Genomic DNA, 19,854 nt, shown 5'->3' with positions numbered 1-19,854 from the left:
TAGATTGATGTTAGATATTAAATTTTGGAAAACTTGGCTTTTAAAAGGATGATACGTTTCTTAACCCCCAAATGTGCGACTCCTTTACACAAATTGAAATCTTATTTCATGTCCTCACTAAATTTCAAACTTATTCATATAACTCTTGTGTATCCCTTAAGTGTTTCTATTCTTTTTTACATGTTGATATCATAAATATCTTTTTTCCACTATAACATTATTTCTTATTTATTTCTTTATTTTTGGTCACGCCCATGGCACACAGAAGTTCCCAGGACAAGGACTGAACCCAAGCCACATCAGTGACAATCTCGAGTCCTTAGCTGGGAAGTCCTCCACTATAATGAGTCCTTAGCTGGGAAGTGCTCCACTATAATTTTAAATAAGTATTTAGCTTTTTTTTTTTCCTTTTCTCTCTCCATTGGCTCCTTCTGGTCAGTGGTGATGTATTTAGAAATATTCACTTCCTTACCCCTTTCCTTTACCACCCAATTCTAGTTGAGACTATCACTCTCTTTTATTTAGGTATGTGTTAACTGATTTCATGTTTAAAAGATTTTTTTTTTAACTTCCAAATATAAAAGCTGAGGGAAATAGCAACAGGGGATGTTTTCTCCACCCTCCCTTCCTCTCCTTTGCCACCATTCGTTAGCTGTGGAATTTTACATTTTGTGATTTGTGACATTTAGGATGGGCCCTACATTTCACATCATTCTTTGTCTCTCTTAAGTGCCACAATTAAAACAGTTCAATACTCACTACAATACTTTTATCATAGTACCTTGTTTTTCTTGCCATTGGCTGAAGTTAGTTCTGTAGGGTTTTCATTTTGTTTTGTTTTTTACCCCCTCAAGCATTGCCCCTCACTGAGTCCTTTCCTGTTTAAAAATGCCTGTGGCCTTTATAGGGGAAGGGTAGTTGTTTGAGAAAAACATTACAATGTCACATTTCCTGCTCTTGATACTTTGTTGGAATTGCTCAGTGTCTTCGAGTGTTGAAGGTGCTGTTGTATAAGTCTGAGCCTTACTGATGGTCTGGGAAACTTGATTATTTTGCTTTATTATTCCAAAGATTCTTTATATTAAAAATCCAGGGAACTATGTCTGGTCACTTATGATGGAACATTATAATGTGAGAAAAAAGAATGTATACATGTATGTGTAATTGGCCACCATGCTGCAGAAAATTGACAGAACACTGTAAACCAGGTATAATGGAAAAAAAGTAAAAATCATTATATAAAAAAATCCAGAAATTGTATTGATCCATTAAGAGAGAATTTGTTATTGATTGTTCTGTGTCAGATTTTTTTTTGAACACTACTTTAATCTAGTAGATCAACATCTTGTTGCCTGAAAATTCTTTTAAAACTCTAAATTTTTTTCCCAGTTACCTCTCAGAGACACTGATTACATAGACCCTGAATTTCTTTTGCTTCTTCCACATCTTTTTTTCCACTCTTCCACATTAATTCTGACTTGTCTCCACTACCTTTTACTCACTTCCCTTCATCATCCCCCTTTCTCTGTTTCCAGAGTCGTGCAGCCTCCCCTTCATGCCCCTAATTGGGCCTTCCATTCTGTGGTGCTTTATTTCTTCTTTTACTTTCTACCATGGTTCTACAAACTCAGGTTTTTCTCCTTTTTTAATCTTAAATATCTTTTCTCTAGTAACAAACTATAGAAATGATCCCTGAAAGTATAGTCTTCTTAAAATCTTTTTTGAGTTACTGTATCTCTGATATGTATTCCATCTCCATTGCAAAATAAGTAATTCCTTCATTGTCATCATCACCATAATCATTATAGTTTTATCAATTTGTAGTGCTCTACTGAGTCATTATTTTTGTCCATTTCACGGCACATTTTTTCAGCGGAGAGTTTCTGTTCTACCAATCGTTTTTCCCGTTCCTTCTCCACCCCACCCCACCCCCAGCCCCACCACCCCCATCCTCCTTTTCTCTCAGTATCTTTGGAGAGATTCTGAGTGGTTTCTGTTTGTTGGTGACTCATCTTTGTCCAGGTGAAATGTTCCCACACTATCTACTTGGATGAAGCTTTTGCAAAAAAAAGACAGTTTCGGGTCCAGGTTACAGGGAATTCTCCCAGTAATGCAAGATTATTGGTAGGGGTACGTTCTTTTAAGGGCTGATCAGTGACAATGACACACCACAGGGCATCAACATTCTCATAAGCAGCTTCACAACTGCAGCCTCATCACCAGACTGCTTCCTGCCAACATAATTGTTAATTCAGCACAGGTTTTCTTCTTCCTGAAAAGGGATGCCAGTCTGGGTTCAGGGAGCCTCCCGCTTCCCACTCACTTGTCTGGCCTCACTGTTGCAGATAAGGGACTGTTGGCTTGTCTCTTAGGGAACAGGAGTGATTTTGCAGAACTCCCCGCAGCCCTGTCTGAGATCTCCACTCACACAGCCTTTCTTATCTTCCTACGGAGTCTCCACTCTCTGAACTTGATAACGCTTTATTATGATGTATTCTCTTTGGGGGGAATAGATGTCTACTAGTTTTTCTGGTGAGGAAGTTAACATTTTGATTTCTAATTCTTTTGGGTTTTTTTATTTGCAAGACTTCCAAAACAAGAGGAGAAGGCAAGTTCCCCCTTTGAAGTCTTAGGTTTACCACAGTCCTTTACCTGGGTTTCCATCCTACATGTTGCTACCAAGTTATTTCCAATCGCAAACTTGACAGTGCTGTTTTCTCATTTGAAATCCTTCAATAGGAGTTCCCGTTGTGGCTCAGTGGTTAATGAATCTGACTAGGAACCATGGGGTTGTGGGTTCGATCCCTGGCCTTGCTCTGTGGGTTAAGGATCCGGCGTTGCTGTGAGCTGTGGTGTAGGTTGCAGACGTGGCTCGGATCCAGCATTGCTGTGGCTCTGGCATAGGCTGGTGGCTACAGCTCCAATTCGACCCCTAGCCTGGGAACCTCCACATGCTGCGGGAGCAGCCCAAGAAATGGCAGAGAGACAAAAATAAATAAATAAAAATAAAATAAAATCCTTCAATATAGGAGTTCCCATCCACGAGGATGCAGGTTTGATTCCAGGCCTCACTCAGTGGGTTAAGGATCTGGCATTGCCGTGAGCTGTGATGTAGGTCACAGTTGCAGCTCGGATCTAGTGTTGCTGTGGCTGTTGTGTAGGCCGGCAGCTATGGCTCAGATTCAACCTCTAACCCAGGAAACTTCCATATGCCACAGGTGCGGCCCTAAAAAGAAAAAAAAAAAATCCTTCAATATCTTCTCTTTGCTTATAGGACAAATTCAAAATCCAACATTTGATTCTATATATCTGCAATATTTCCTTTTTCTCATACCTTAGGCAAAAACACACAATCTCCCAAACTCTCATTGAAATCTATGCCTTTATATCTTTGCCCATGATTTTCTTTTTTTCCAGAATTACCTTCACTCTGTGTCTTCCTCATGAATATTAATTCACCCCTTAGGACATAGATCATAGTGTTAACCCTGTAGCAAAACTTTCTCAACCTCTCCCCGATACTCAGCATTCCCATAACATAGGAACAGAAACAACTGTTCCTTCCTCTAAGATTCCTTGTATTTACTGCACTGAATAGCGATAAACTCTTACAGTGTTCCTCTCTTTGATGCAGCTGAAAGCCCCTCGTATTCTGGGATCACATCTCACTCATTTTGTACCCTGGTTCTGGCTAAGTAACTGGCAGATTGTGGGAACAGAGAAAATGGTTTTCTTCATGAACGGTGCTGAGCCAGGCATATCCCATCCTTGGCAATGGGGCCAGGAGAGTGGTAGAAATTGAGAAGCAATCTGAAAGGACCAACGTGACTTGTTTCCTCTCTTGATATCTCACGTGTCTCCCTTGAGTGTTTTGCCCAGAAATTCCAAGAATGTGAGAGGAACAGCCTTTCCCAACATAGGCAGGCACATAAGTCTACATTTTGAACAACCCAATTCCTTTTATTAAGCAGAAAGGACCAAAAAAATTCCCCTGGAAGCAGATACTTCGGCTTTCACTTAGTGTTGGGCCACTATTTTGCTGTGAACCATTCATCAGCATCTGGCATCGCCAGATGCAAGCACTGGGCTCACATGCTGTGGCATCTCAGAGTTAGAGGGACCATAGCAATGGTTTTATTTTCCAGATGAAGAAACTAAGGTCCAGAAATGAGAAGGTACCTCCCAGGGATCCTGAGACAAGTGGTGTCTCTGGAGCCACAGCCTAGATTTTCTAACTCCGGTTAATCCAGACTTGACTCACTAATGCTACCCTTTCATTGGGGAAAGTCCTAGAGTTCTGATGAAGAATTAGAAGAGGTCAGAAAATGCAAAACACTCTCTGACATCAACATCATGAATATTTTCTCAGGTCAGTCTCCCAAAGCAATAGAAATTAGAGCAAAAATAAACCCATGGGACCTCATCAAACTGAAAAGCTTTTGCACAGCAAAGGAAACCAAAAAGAAAACAAAAAGACAACTTACAGAATGGGAGAAAATAGTTTCAAATGATGCAACTGACAAGGGCTTAATCTCTAGAATATATAAACAACTTATACAATTCAACAGCAAAAAAACCAATCAATCAATGGAAAAATGGGCAAAAGACCTGAATAGACATTTCTCCAAAGAAGATATACAGATGGCCAACAAACACATGAAAAAATGCTCAACATCCCTGATTAGTAGAGAAATGCAAGTCAAAACTACCATGAGATATCACCTCACACCAGTCAGAATCGCCATCATTAATAAATCCACAAATAACAAGTGCTGGAGGGGCTGTGGAGAAAAGGGAACCCTCCTGCACTGCTGGTGGGAATATAAACTGGTACAGCCACTATGGAGAACAGTTTGGAGATACCTTAGAAATCTATCCATAGAACTTCCATATGACCCTGCAATCCCACTCTTGGGCATCTATCCGGACAAAACTCTACTTAAAAGAGACACTTGCACCCGCATGTTCATTGCAGCACTATTCACAATAGCCAGGACATGGAAACAACCCAAATGTCCATCGACAGATGATTGGATTCAGAAGAGGTGGTATATATACACAATGGAATACTACTCAGCCATAAAAAAGGATGACATCATGCCATTTGCAGCAACATGGATGGAACTAGAGAATCTCATCCTGAGTGAAATGAGCCAGAAAGACAAAGACAAATACCATATGATATCACTTATAACTGGAATCTAACATCCAGCACAAATGAACATCTCCTCAGAAAAGAAAATCATGGACTTGGAGAAGAGACTTGTGGCTGCCTGATGGGAGGGGGAGGGAGTGGGAGGGATCGGGAGCTTGGGCGTATCAGACACAACCTAGAATAGATTTACAAGGAGATCCCGCTGAATAGCATTGAGAACTATGTCTAGATACTCATGTTGCAACAGAAGAAAGGGTGGGGGAAAAAATGTAATTGCAATGTATACATATAAGGATAACCTGACCCCCTTGCTGTACAGTGGGAAAATAAAAATAAAAAAAAATAAAATAAAAAAAAAAAAAGAAGAGGTCAGAAAATGAAAGATTTCTTTTTTAAATGTGGAATTAAGCCATATTGTACTCTTTCCTTTTGGGGCACTGTTTGATAATATTCTCAAATGGTTTTTGTGGTTTCCAACCCCAAATGTTCTTTGTTCACTTACTCCAAATGCATTCTTATGGAGTACCCTCTCTACCCCCAGGTCCTGGAGCCCCCAAGACTCTTTACCTCCTCTCGACTGCTCTACTTGTTTCCTCTCCACTGCCCTCCCACCTCACCACTCATGCGATGGTGAAACACCAGTCTAGGTATAATTTAATGCTTTGTCTTCCCCAAACATATTTTATTTCCTTTTGTTCCTAGAATGTGATACAATTTACTTTTGATTTAGTCCCTTCCGCACTGAGGAGTGACATTTTCCAGTTGTTTGCAATGTGGCAGAGAATCTAAGTGCTGCCCCTCGGGCCAGGATTCCACAGAAAGCTGTTTTCCCCTTCTTCTCATCTTCTCCCTGTCTCTGGTTTTCCTGGCCAGACGGGCAGCACTCAGATTCTCTGCCACACGTCACATGTCTCAGGGTCTGCTTAGCTCTCAGTAGTGGCCAGCAACTTTCCATGACCTTCCTGAGATGCAGCGACCATGTCAAGTTCCCCAGCACTTTATGGCTCCCATTCCCCCCACAACTTCTTGGTCAGCCACGCCTGCACAAACATCAACAGGGGTTCGTGTCACTGCCCTTGGGTCCCGGCCAGCAGCTGGTGGTTTCTCTGGTTTGCTCACTCTGCTGTGATCAGAATGCAGTCAGGCCATTAGCAACACCTCCAGGAAAACTTCTGGAGAATCAAGAAGAGGCCTTCCACTTCCTGCTTCCTACAGGAGGGAGAGGAGGTGAGTGATAGGGAGGGGAGGGGAGTTAGGGGGAGAAGAGGGGAGAGAGAGGAAGGGGAAGAGAGTGAGAGGGAGGGGAAGGGAGCTAGAGGGAGGGGAGCTAGGGGGAGGGGATGAAAAAGGGGGAGGGGAGATGAGAGAGAAGGAGGTGAGGTGAGTGAGGGAGATAGATGAGTGAGGGGTAGGGAAGGGTAGTGAGGGGGATAGGAGGTGAGTGAGAGGGTGGAGGTGAGTGACCAGGCTGGGGAGGATTCAGGGCTGCATGTGTGCTCAGGACCAGCTGTTCTCAGCCCCCAGGTTCCCAGGCAGAAATGCCCTTATGTCCAGGGGAGCTCTCATCCCCACACACCTTTCACTCCCTCTTCCTTAGGCACAAGTGCACCTCTTGGAAGCACCTAGAATCACAAAGCTCAGAACCCAGGTGGCAGCTCATGGATGCAATTAGCCCCACTCTAGCATTTTGCAGATAGGCCCTGAGGCCTGGAGAATTCAGGGGCAGAGCCAAGCAGAGCCTGGGTGTCCAAAGTCTTAACGCACCGTTGACACTGTCCACTTGACGTTCTAGAGGCGCCTGATACATTTCAGGGGCGGGGGCTGCTCGAGGGATGCTGCGTGGTGGCCTCCATCCAGGGCGCAGGTCCCCCTGTACCGAGGCATGTGTGCTCAGGACCAGCAGTCTCAGCTCCAATGCTCTGTGGCCCTGTGGCTTCAGCCACGGGACCACCGTTTTCAGAGCCCACCTGTCAAGGTAGTCTGAGTTTCATCCTCAGAAATGAAATGGCTGACAAAAAAAAAAAAAAAAAGGAGTTCCCGTCGTGGCGCAGTGGTTAACGAATCCAACTAGGAACCATGAGGTTGCGGGTTCGGTCCCTGCCCTTGCTCAGTGGGTTAACGATCCGGCGTTGCCGTGAGCTGTGGTGTAGGTTGCAGACGCGGCTCGGATCCCGCGTTGCTGTGGCTCTGGCGTAGGCCAGTGGCTACAGCTCCAATTCGACCCCTAGCCTGGGAACCTCCATATGCCGTGGAAGCGGCCCAAAGAAATAGCAAAAAGACAAAAAAAAAGAAATGAAATGGCTGTGCTCAGCCCTGGGCATGATGCTTGGCACATGGTGAGCACTTGATGCCTATTCTTATGCTTGGGCATGACTGCTGCTTAATTCCAGAAGCCTGGAAGTCACTTGTCTACACCTGTGAGCACATTCATTGCATTTCAGGTGCCCAAAGTAGAGCACTAGGAGCTTGCAGGGACACCATCCTGGGTTGTCACCTGAAACAGGATGCTGCCATGCACTCAGAGAGGACCGCCAGGCTGGAGGGGGATTCTGAGCCTCCCAGTGAGGGGCAACATCCTGGCCCTTCAGAGCAGAACACGGAAGGCTGGAGGTGGGTGGAGGGCACCATCGGGGTCTTCAGATGGAAGGGTCAGCGCAGACAGAGGGGTGAAGTCCACATTGCCATGGTTTGGTCAGAGGGGTTTCCAGTTTTGAGGCTCAAGTTAACCTCTGTCTGGTTCAGACTGAAGGCTCCATGCTGTGGAGACAAAGAGGAAACAGATTCTGTCTCAGGTTTTCAAGAACTCGGAGCCTCATGGGTGATGTGTGGGTTCACAGGTCATGGGACATCCATGATGGCAAGGATGGAATTCTGTTTTTCTAGTGAGAGAATGGGGGCTTGTTCAGGAGGACCTGTCCTGTCAGAGTGGAGTGAGTAAGCTGAGACTCAGGCCACACTGGGGCTGAGAACAGAGCTGCTAGCCTCTGGTTTTCTCATCAAAGAGAACAGAAGTGATGACCCAGGGCCCTCTTCTCTGTGGCCTGCCCTTCTGGAAGGTGCCCGGCCAGGGGAGCAGTCTGGGGTCTCTATTGCGCTGAAGCTTGAAAGGAATTTTACAAGAGATTCTGGTGACTCACTTGTCAAATCGAAATCTTGACATGAACTAAACCATCTCAGTATGGAATCTAACGAGTGGTAGAGTCAACCCCAGGGTTAGAGAAGCACTGGCTTTTGATGTTGTCATTAAAATTCCCTTGGTTCCTTCACTGGACACAGAGCCACTTCTGACCCCCAAGGACATTTGGGCTGAAACTACAACCTGTGCTTAATGCATGAGTTGAAATTCTTAATCAAGTCCTGGAAGAAAAATCAAAGGTTTTTACGGATGAAATCACCGGTAAAGAAAGAAGACTGAAGCGTCTGTTTAAAAAAAAGTTTTTTTTTAACTATTTCTGAAAAAAAAAAATCACCCTTGTTTAATTTTTGGATAGTAAGGAAGTTGACCTTTGACATGAGGCAGGAGGAATAAGAGAAACAAGAAAGAGGAAAATAGGGGAAATGGGTAGAAATAAGGTAATGTTTGCATTGTGGTAACTGAGCACAAGTTCTGCATAACAAAAGGCATCCATCATAGGATAACCCTGGGGCATTATCCTGACCTTGTCTGGCCACAGTTTCTTCCTCTGTAAAGTGAAGAGGTTGGGCTAGATGTTCTCCGAAAGTTCCAGTAATTGTTAGCCAGTGCCATTCATTGAGCAAAGAAAAGAATGTTTATGTATGTATGACTGGATCACTGTGATGTACAGCAGAAATTTACGCAACACTGTAAATCAATTATACTTTAAAAATCTTTTTTAAAAGAGAGAGAAGAAAATGCCAAGCCTGTATGCCAGACTCAAGGAGGTTAATGCTAATTTTCTTTCTTTTTTTTTAACAGCTGCACTTGCAGCAAATGAAAGTTCCCAGGCTAGGGGTCAAATTGGAGCTGCAGCTGGTGGTTTACACCACACAGCCACAGCAATGAGGGATCCAAGCCACATCTGTGACCTACACCACAGCTCGTGGCAACGCCTGATCCCTAACCCACTGAGTGAGGCCAGGGATGGAACCCACATCCCCATGGATATTCGTTGGGTTCTTAACCACCTGAGCCACAACAGGAGTGCCCAATGCTAATTATTACAGATTTATGATTTTAGAATTGAAAACCATTGAGAAATAGCCACAATATTCAAAATGGTTAAGCGTTCACATTGCAGGCTAGTCACAAAATTATGACACAAAACCCACAGCCTGTCCTGTATAAACCATAGTCAATTGCAAAATATAACGCAAGAAAAATGTGACTCAGATAGAAAGTAAAACCTTCCAATGTCTAAGAATCAAGTTATAAGAAACACTTGATCTCTAATGAAGAAGTTTATGGAAAGTCACAGATGGGTTACATCAAGAGAAGAAAGGAAAATCTTGCTCTTAGAAAGAACTTCTCACTCACTCATGTGTCATTTTTTTTTCCCTTAAATTAACTCTGTGATTTCAATGCAGAATCAGTCAAAAAAGAAATACCTTTGGTTTAACTTGATGGAGTGATTTTTTTTTTTTTTTTTTTTTTTGGCTTTTTAGATCCGCACTTGCGGCGTGTGGAAGTTCCCAGGCTAGGGGTTGAATCAGAGCTGCAGCTGCTGGCCTACACCATAGTCACAGCAACACAGGATCTGAGCTACATGCATCTGTGAACTACGTCACACCTCACAGCAACACCAGATCCTTAACCCACTGAGTGAGGCCAGAGATCGAACTTGCTTCCTCATGGATCTAGTCAGATTCGCTTCTGCTGAGCCATGACAGGAACTCCTGATGGAGTGATTTTCTAAGAGAGTAGCCACGTCTTCTGAAAATGACTGATGAGGGAGATTGGACTATCCTGACTGCTGGGAGTGGTATTGTTCAGAGCTTGGAGCAGTGGCAGAGGGAGAGACAGATGGAAGGGTAGACCGAACAGGAATGGAACCACTTCTCATCCAGGATGAGCAGAGGGCATGGAGAGCAGACAGGCTGGAAGTGAGGTACTCTGAGGAACATGCAAAACGCCTGTCTGTTCTCCCCTCAGAAGGTCAGGGGGCCACGATCATCTGTGATCACTTCCACTGACATGGGATTTTGTTCTTTTTCCATGCAAGACCCAATTTTCTATGAGAATAGAGACGGGTACTCAGACATATGCCTGCTATGAGAAAAAGCACAAGACGAGAGGGGTGGCAGATCTGCGGGCTTAGAAAATTCACTTTTCTGGGTAGGGCAGGAAACGTTTTCATGGGCCGGCTGGGAACTCAGCTGAAATTCACAGCTTTTCAGAATAGCTTGGGTTCCAGGGCTGAAAGAATTAAGGACAGCACTGACCAGGGATACAGACACGATTAGGTGAACACGCAGGCAGAGCAAACGTCTTTAAGGAAAACAGTAAAAAGCAATCATTGTGAGTAGCTGTAAATTTCAGCTGTTAGCTGAGAGGGCACAAATTAAGAAGCAAGTCAGAAACAATTTTTGCAACACAGAAGATGTAGGATTAATTACCTTAAATATTGACTTTAAATATGCATGGATTTCTTAGAAGTCAGCAAGAAATGATGAACAGAAAAATAGAAAAATGGGTAAAGAGCAAGAGATAAAAATGACCAATGAACATTTAAAAAAGTTCAACCTTAGAAATAATTTTAAAAAGATGTATGAAAACAAGGAGTGAGTATTATTATTATTCACGCATATACTTTTCAAAGACTGAAATAATGCTAATAATCAGTACTGGTAAGAATATCAACAAATATCCTTTTGTGCATTGTCTGTAAGAAGATAAGGTGGTTCAACCATGTCTAGCGTGGGTAATTGGGAGAAATCCATTAAAACCTGGAGTACGCATATATGTTGAAATTCTAGGAATTTGTACAACAGTAAGCATTACATAAATTTCCAAATATACATGTATACTCATACAAATATGTGAGGCAAATATATTTGAACAGATATTAAAAGAACTTGTAAGATAATATTTAAATAGAAAGACCCACAGTGGAGCTGGTGATGAAGTATGATTCTATATTTCAAATTTAAAATAAATACTTACATCATATTATTTTAGGAGGAAAGGAACTAATATACTTTGGATTGTAAGGAATAGTTATAAATGAAAGAAGGGTTTATGTGGAGTTTTTTTAATCTACCATTTCTACATTTCTCTATTTTTAAAATTGATGTGTAAGCATTATTTTTATAATCAGAAAAATTATAATAGATTTAAATGAAGGTAAATGATAACATTCAAGTCATAGAAAAATTTCAGTGTATTTTCCACTAATTTTTAACCAATATGAAGTCTTTCTTCCTTTAGCATGGATTCTTAAGGACTAACTAACTCACCACGATTCTGGATCTTCCTTTCCTTAAAAAAAAAAAAAAAAACTTTTTAAAATTTATTTCACCGTACGCACAACTTATGGAAGCTCCTGGGCCAGAGATCAAATCTGAGCCATAGCTGCAGCGACATTGGATCCTTAACCCACTGTGCTGGGCTAGGGATCGAACCTGCATTGCCACAGAGATAACTCCGGATCCTTAACCTGCTGTGTCACAGCGGAACTCCTCAAAACCTTCTCTAATGATCCTCCTCACCTGAGAGGGGCCCGTCCTTACTCTGCTTTTGGAACAGCTTGACTTCCCCCCTCCACTACCCTTGGATGCTCCAGTCCCTGCCTCACTTGGACACCATCTGCATAAGATGTGGTAACACGAGAGCGCCTCAGCCCCAGCTTTGAAAGAAACACAGGAGAGGGACAGCTGGGGCTCAGGGAGCCAGAAAAGACAGTGAAGTTAGAGCTACTCCTGCAGAGAGAAGCATAGGCCATGGGCAGTGAGGGATTAACCCCTGGCCTGTCCCCAAGCTCCTCGGGCTGCTAACTTTGTCCTTTCGTTCCTCCCATCAGGCATCTGACAACCTCCACTCTGGCACCATGAGGCTCCTCCATGTACTCCTGGCCATGGTCCTGGCCATCTTCCAGGTACTGCCTGGTAAATACCAAACTTGACGCCCCATCTGATGGTTATTTTGTTTTCTCTTTCCCTCAATCCACGTAGTCAGAAGGTAAAGCGTTAGAGCTACTCAGAGGTCACCTCCACACCCTAGAATAAGGCACAGAAAAGTTAGAGGGTCTTTGTGGGAGCCGGTTGTGCCTCGTGGCAGGGAAGTTCTTGCTGGCTGGTCTTCTACTCTCTCCCTTTTCCGCAAACATCTGGGCAATCTGGGACCCAAATCAGTTGAAGCCTCTTGTCTGGACAAGCTGGTATGGAGACAAAGGCCTTGAGCACCTGTCAGTCATATCACAATGTGACCTTGAGTTTAGCAGGATGAGGCTTCAGTCTGATGAGCCTGTGAGAGGGGGTGGGTTTGGTGAGGTGGGGCATGCACTGGGCGGTAGTTACTGAGGGAGCAGCAACCTGACCCCATGGTCAAGGCCCAGGCATTCCCGTGGCAGAAGGGACAGTTTTGCTAGCGGTTACATGAGCAACTGTGGCATCTCATGTCAGACTGAGAGGGTGAAGGGAGTGAGGGGAGGCTGGCTATTGGCACGTAGCTAGGAAAGATGGAGATTCCATCCGGATAGTGAGCTCACCCGCTGCCCTCACGGAACTATCAGCTTCCTACAAACATCTTTTGTTTTCCAGACAGCATGAGGGCGCTCAATTTTCAAAGACCCTGCTATCTTCGGGGTGGGATCTGCCTGAAGCAAGGTACGCCCAACTGTGAGCCCTTCCAAGGACCCTGTCGAGCCTTCACCATGTGCTGCAAAATAAAGAAGAGCTGACGGAAGCAGCCCAGGCAGGGAATCCCAGCCACAGCTCTGAAGCATGGCTCCTCTTGTCTAAACAAAAGCAAACCATTCACCAATCAACACAATCATTTTATGCTTAGGACTGATTAAAGGGATAGCCGTTTTCCTAGAAGGGGCAGGATGTAGGAGGGAGACAATTGTAAGAATTAAATTTATGTTATGCTTTAAATTTTGCACAGCTTTTTCATTCCCATAACATATGTAATCCTTAAACCATTGTTGTTGTTGTTGTTATTGTTATGGCTGCACCTGAGGCATATGGAAATTCCCAGGCTGAGGGTCGAATCAGAGCTGCAACTGCCCACCTACACCACAGCCACGGCAACACCAGATCCTTAACCAACTGAGCAAGGTCAGGGATCAAACCTGACTCCTCACAGAGACAATGTCAGGTCTTTAACCTGCTAAGCCACAATGGGCACTCCCCACTGTGGTTTATCAAGTCCATTTCATGGATGTAGAAACCAAAATTTGGCAAGGTTAAATAACTCATCCAGGATGAAAACAAAGACAGGTACATAAGCTAAGACTTTCCTTTTGGCTGCAGGATGGGAGTCTATTCTATTTCCTTGATAATCTAGTGAGGCTGGGTGGGAGAGTCACCACAGTATGTGGGGTAACGTGAGGCCAGGTTTGGTCCAGGGACCGGCTGCCACATGAGTGAAGTGCTGAGTGGGAGGGAGCACATGCCATGGGGCCGGGATGGAAGCACCTGTGTGCAGAGACTCTCCAGGAGTGTCAGCCACGTGGAGAGGTGGGAAGAAGCCTGTTGGAAGCTAGGATTTCTAACAGCAGGTCAGAAGACTATGGCTAAGGCTGGAGTCCAGGATAAGGAGATTATTTTACATCTTCCCTGTTCACTCTTCTTGTCCAGGGCATGACCTCTGCTCTAGTGTCTGAGTAGGTCATCTCTCCACCCTAAATGTCACTGTCCTTCCTCTGGCAGGACATGGATGTCACCATGGATTTCTGCAACTGACAAAGCAGGTTTTGGGGGGAGAGGGCAGGAGACAGGGGAACAGTGGGAAGTGCCCAGGACAGGAAACTGGGGGACAAAGAGGAAAGATAAGATACACTGACATCGGACTAGATCAGAGAACTCACTCCAGTTGCGTGCTATTGAAAACAGTACCTTTGTAAGGGATGGCTAACATGCTCCTGGTTGGAGGAGGGCCATCGTCATCACCTTCGTCATCCTCCTTATGACTGGTTCTAATTAATTACATAAATGTAAGATGAATTATCAATCATCGTTTTGGGAAAACAGGGAAGTCACAAAAACCATTCGCTTCTGAAGACACTTTTTACAGAAAAAGGTTCATTGAGGGGAGTTCCCACTGTGGCTCAGCAGGTTATGAACACACCTAGTATCCATGAGGATGTAGGTTCGAGCCCTGGTCATGCTCAGTGGGTTAAGGATCCAGCTGTCACTGTGAAATGTGGTGTAGGTTGCAGACGAGGCTAGAATCTGGCATTGCTGTGGCTGTGGCATAGGCCAGCAGCTACAGCTTCGATTTGACCCCTAGCCTGGGAACTTCCATATGCCATGGGTGCAGCCCTAAAAAGCAACAATAATAATAATGTAATATAATGATTCATTGCAAATAAAAGGGGTCAATTTTTATGAGGAGCCCAAGATTTTCTGGTTGAGATGAAAATTGGAATCCCACTCCCAGCTGCCCAAAAGTCTAAGTTAGGTTCATGCAGCTATATCCCAGTGACCAAGGAGAAAAGCAGAAGATTAAATACAATATAGCAGTAAGAGGCTGGATGGCAGTGAGCATGACCAATGCCATTTTAGGCCCGTACAGCTCCTCATGTCCTCCGCTGACCCTACCCTGGACAATACTATTCAGTGAATCAATTCTCTGTCGTCAAGGACCTTGTTATTAATAGATATTGTTTAATAATCATTAGGATCAAGTAGCCTCTATGCTCTGTTAGTCCCCAGACAATGATGGAAACCTTCCCTGACGTATTCCCAGCAGCCACGAGACCAGTTACCCTTCCGTAAATCTTATCTTTGGATGCTTGTCCCATTTCCAAGTGCCTACTAGGTATTTTAGGTTAACTCCGAAATTGTCCAATGGCCTCCTGGAGGTGTGGAGTGAGCTGTGAGTGCCTCTGGATCCTTGTCCACCTACCCCCAGCCCATGAGGAAGTTTCCCTGTAATAAATGATCAATTGATTATACAGAGTGGTTTGCCTCCGTTCCCAGTCTCAAGATGAACTTCTCGGGTTGATAGGCATTTTTTGTTCCATCCTCCAACCATGGAAGCCTCTCCCTCAAGACAGGGCCTAATCTGGGAAAAGAACTTTTTTTTCTAGTAATTGTTTTACTCTTTATTTATTTGTTTTTAAATTAGAGTATAGTTGATTTACAGTGTTGTGTCAATTTCTGCTGTACAGCATTGTAACCCAGTCATGTGTGTGTGTGTGTGTGTGTGTGTGTGTGTGTACATTCTTTTTCTCATGCTATCTTCCACTATGGTCTATCCCAAGAGACTGGATAGAGTTCCCGGTGTTGTACAGTAGAACCTCATTGCTTATTCTTTTTTTTTTTTTTTTTTGCTTTTTTAGGGCCATGCCTTTGGCATATGTCGGTTCCCAGGCTAGGGGTCGAATCTGAGCTGCAGCTGCTGGCCTACACTTAGGCTTACAGCAACCCCCATCCTTAACCCACTGAGCAAGGCCAGGGACTGAACATCTCCCTCATGGATACTAGTCAGGTTTGTTTCTGCTGTGCCACAATGGGAATTCCTTATCCATTATAAATGTAATATTTTGCATCTACCAACCTGAAACTCCCAGTATCTCCTACTCCCACCCTCTCCCCCTAGGCAACCACAAGCCTGTTCTCTAAGTCAGTGAGTCTGTTTCTGTTCTGGAAATAGGTTCATTTGTGTCATATTTTATATTCCACATATAAGCGAGATTATATGGTATCTATCTTTCTCTTGTTTTTATTCAGGCTCTGGCTAAGGAGGAAAGCCCCTCGGCTTTCACCTACCCTGGAGCTAGGTTGGGCTTGGCAGTAGAGCCAAGAACACGAGGTTTTATCGGTCATAAGACACCACGTGGCCTGGACAGGGCCCTGACTCAGCAGGCTCACCCCTGGAACATAGATAAATTTCCCTAGGCAGCCTCAGCAGGACTAGTCCTTACTAAAGACACAGCTGTGACTGCGTCTAAGATAGGTTTCAAATGCCTCTCAGGATCTGAAGGGAGAAGTCAGCCTTGGAAGACGAGTCGTAAGAGGTAGGTGGTGGTTTTCCTTCTATCAAGTCCCATTCTACTGAGTGCTGGAGTGAGTACTGGGAAAACCAAAGATTGTATTGCAATGGTACTTGTACCCAGAGTTGAAGCAGCAGATTGTACTAATTCCATGAGAGTAAAGGGTGGTGGGGGAGCAGAGAGTCATCCGCACTATTCATAGGTTTCCATAAAGTAAGTGCTCCATCGCTTCTAGTTGTTCTAATTTTCACTGTTATCATCATTATTGTTCTTTACTGGTCCTTGACCCATTAAGTGCTAACAAAAGAAGTCCCTCCAGCTCTGCGCTGAGCAGTGTTAATCATTGCTCTTGTTTATCTCACCGACGTCCTCAGCTTAGTAAATACTTTAATTAGCACTCTGGATCACAATTGGACATTCTCTTCTGCATGTAGGCACCCTGATCGAACCCATAAAAGAAGCAGCTCTGAGCTATTTTTCTTTCAACCACACTCCAGTACCATCTGTCTTCTTTCCAGGAATTTCCTAAGAGGTCCCTTCCGAATCAGCACAATGAAGCTGTTTTACCTTCTCATCATCGCTGTCTTCTTCATCTCTCAAGTGATACGAGGTAAACCCTCTCCGGCATCTCCCTGCCATACCTGAGTCCTATTTCTTTTCTCCAACCCACTCCCCTTTCAGAAGGATATCTCCAGTTACCCCAAACCAACGGAGGGATATTGATTTGGGAACAGTGAGAAAAAGAATTTCTAAAATTTAGATTTCTAAAAATCTAAAATTTGCATCCTTAGGCTGTCTGCGCTTAAGACGCTGAGAAGCAGCCCTGAAATCAGTGGAGGCAAGAATGGGAGAAAACTATGACCAGTTCTCTGGTCCAATCTGACACTGTACACGTAGGGTCTCCTTTCTTAACCCTCCATCTGTTGGTATGTGTCTAAGCTGAGAGCAATGCCCCAAATTTACCGCTTGCCTCATCCCAGAGGCCTTGTGTTCCTGTGTGTAAGAACAAGCAAAGAGGAAGATTAGAGGTTTTTTTAGGAGGAGATAATTCATATGTATGAGACTGTGGCACTGGGGAAAAAGTTACAGGTATATTTTGCCCCATATCTTGAGCACATATCTTGAGTGGCAAGGTTGTGAGCAGAGAGGCTAGGGTCTGACTCTCTGCCCCATCACACCCTGCATTGCAGAAGTTTCAGATATCTGGGACGGCTTGGAGGGAACCACCACCACTAGACTGGGGGGAGAGAAGAGGCTTGGATGGGTGAGTGCCAAGAGGCTGGCAGGTCACTGAGTGTTGGGAGCCTGCTTCAGGCAGAAAGTCAGCAGTTCTCCTTGCCACCATATTGTGCTTTGGACTCATGCACCTTAGTCCTCTGTCTGCCTTTGCTCTCTTCTTCCTCCAATAGTCTCATACTATAAATAAACTCACCTAATCAAATATCCCTTTTCAGGGCTCCTTGTGCCTTTCAGGGTGTCAGGTCACAAACCTGACCAATAAGGAGCTAAGTGAGCAGGAGCTGTATGGAATGCCTCCTTTCTGCTTTGGGTTATGGAGAGCCTGCTCACTGTGGACTCACTGGGTATGGTCACTTTGTTGCATCATTCAGATGAGTGAACCCCAGATTAGTTTCCTCACTGGGCTTGATTTTCCATCCAAGTGAAGAGTAGGTCCCAGTCTGTGCAGCAATCTCATGGGGAATAATAAAGAGAACTGGAGGATCCTCACACTGAGATTCTAGGTGCAGTACTAGGACAGAGATGTTAGTGGTCCCGGGTATGGGTGGCCCAGGACTCAGAGCTCCTGGGTGGCAGTTGCTTTGATGGAGCCCAGAATGGGCATGAGCTACCTCACCAACTTGGCCTGGAGGTGGGTCTACAGGGCCCCTGATAAGCGAGCTCTCTGCTTGCCTAGTTCCAGTCCCTCCCTCACAGCCTGTGGGTAGAACAGTCAGGTTCAGGAAAGTAGAAACAGGGTGGAGGTCCATGAATAATGGGGAGAGGGGGAGTGTGAGCCCTCCTCTGGCCCTGGTGTTGACCCCACAAGGGTTTAACCCGAGCCTAAATGAAGCAAGAGACTACAAAAGTACATACCCCTATCTCTTCACTGGTACTTAAGATTGGCATCATTATCTGACTTAGAATGTAAACTGCTTCATTTAGGCTCAGGGTAAACATTATCCTCCAGCAGGGTGGTCTTGACCCTGCTGACAGGCTGAGGCCAGTGAGAGCCAGCCCCCCGACCACTGCAGTCTGGGTTCCAAAGTTGCCGACCTTTGCTAATGACCCATAGTGGACAGGCTGGACAGGAGGGACTGTGCAGGCCCTTCTTTCTCTCTCCCACCTCCTAAGAGGCAGGAAAAGCAATCTTCTTCAGGCCCAGCTTGGAGCCAGATGGCGTATTTCTTTTTCTGTTTTAGAAATCTTTCTCCTCTCAGCTGGTACCCTGCTTATTCTAGGTCCTTTGCTTCAGGAACTTGAACTGTAGATCTTTAGTCTTATTTTTAATACATATCTGCTAAGCCCTGAAGGCAGGGTTAGAGTCTAACCCTGGGAACTGTGAGTATTTGGGGCAAAGTGCATGAGTATATGTACATATTTTAGTAACTACATATTCAGAGCCTTCTGTGCCAGGTTAGGGCTGAAGTACTGTCTTATTTTCAGTGGGATCTTGCTCCAGGAAGATAAACACATAAAATTACACAATTTTAATGTGTTGCTTCCAAAACACATTATCTGACAATTCCACCAGAGCACAATTACAGGCTGTATGATATGTCCACCGAGAGGAGGGTTTGAAGTCTCTGATCCCAGCTTCCCAACTGCCGTACAAAAATTTCTCTTCATAACAAGTTCTCAAAGACTGGCATTGTCCTCCCATTTGACAAGCAGGTAGAAGGGGCTGAGTGGGGAAGAGGAGGTTTGTTAAGACAGAACACTTGCATGAACAATGCATTTGATGGATCTCTGGTTGGACTGAGTTATTTCTTGCCCTTTATGGTGATCTCAAGCCTGTCTTCCAAAAACAGTTTTTTTCTTTCTACAGGTTATGAACATGGTAAAATGGCTGGCTTATGTGACTTAAGTACAGGTGTATGCCTGAGGAGGAAAAAAAATTGTATTATTCGCATGCCAGGAATATGCCCTGGTAGGAGCTTCTGTTGTGTAAGAACAAACTGAAGAATCCATGTTTGGTGGCATTGCCCTGAATTAAGTCAACTGAAGAATTCACTTTCCATGGATCATCCCTGAATTAATGGAAGAATTCATGTTTAATGGAACCACATTGAATTAAATTGGAAAGTTGATTTCACTATATTGTTTTCTTTATTCATTGACTCATTTATTTTGTCTATACCCCTTGAACACCCAGTGTGTGCTAGGAACTATACTGTGACGGGGGTATGGGTTCATGATCTCTTTCTGCTAAGAAACTCACAATAGGGAAATCTTATCCAAGTTGTTTGAATCAAAGATATCATGTATGGTGAAGGTGATCTATGAGTTGGGTCTTTAAAAATGAGTAAAAATTAGCCGGGGAAAGTTGAAGGAAAAGTGGAAAAAATAAGTGTGTTCAATGTG

At 44.3% G+C, this 19,854-nt stretch overlaps 2 long non-coding RNA genes and 1 pseudogene across 2 annotated transcripts; 2 read left to right on the top strand and 1 right to left on the bottom strand.

Annotated features, from left to right (window-relative positions):
- Positions 1-1,610: 1,610 nt before the first annotated feature.
- LOC146395843 (small nucleolar RNA U3) lies at positions 1,611-1,708 on the bottom strand (annotated as a pseudogene).
- Positions 1,709-6,308: 4,600 nt separating this feature from the next.
- LOC146395842 (uncharacterized) lies at positions 6,309-15,226 on the top strand. The gene is made up of 3 exons (XR_014829452.1): positions 6,309-6,382; positions 12,133-12,207; positions 12,872-15,226. It is a non-coding gene; the product is annotated as an uncharacterized LOC146395842 (long non-coding RNA).
- A 678-nt stretch (positions 15,227-15,904) lies between these two features.
- Positions 15,905-19,585, top strand: LOC100626264 (uncharacterized). Its single transcript, XR_299492.4, has 3 exons — positions 15,905-16,296; positions 16,791-16,882; positions 19,319-19,585. It is a non-coding gene; the product is annotated as an uncharacterized LOC100626264 (long non-coding RNA).
- The last annotated feature ends 269 nt before the right edge of the window (positions 19,586-19,854 follow it).

This window comes from Sus scrofa, chromosome 15 (assembly GCF_054392235.1).
Source record: "Sus scrofa isolate SSC_HxYL_T2T_F1_AM1 chromosome 15, Sscrofa_HxYL_maternal_Yorkshire_Landrace_v2.0, whole genome shotgun sequence".
NCBI lineage: Eukaryota > Metazoa > Chordata > Mammalia > Artiodactyla > Suidae > Sus > Sus scrofa.
Note: the sequence above shows the minus strand (reverse complement) of the source record. Positions and strands in the feature narration are given on the sequence as shown.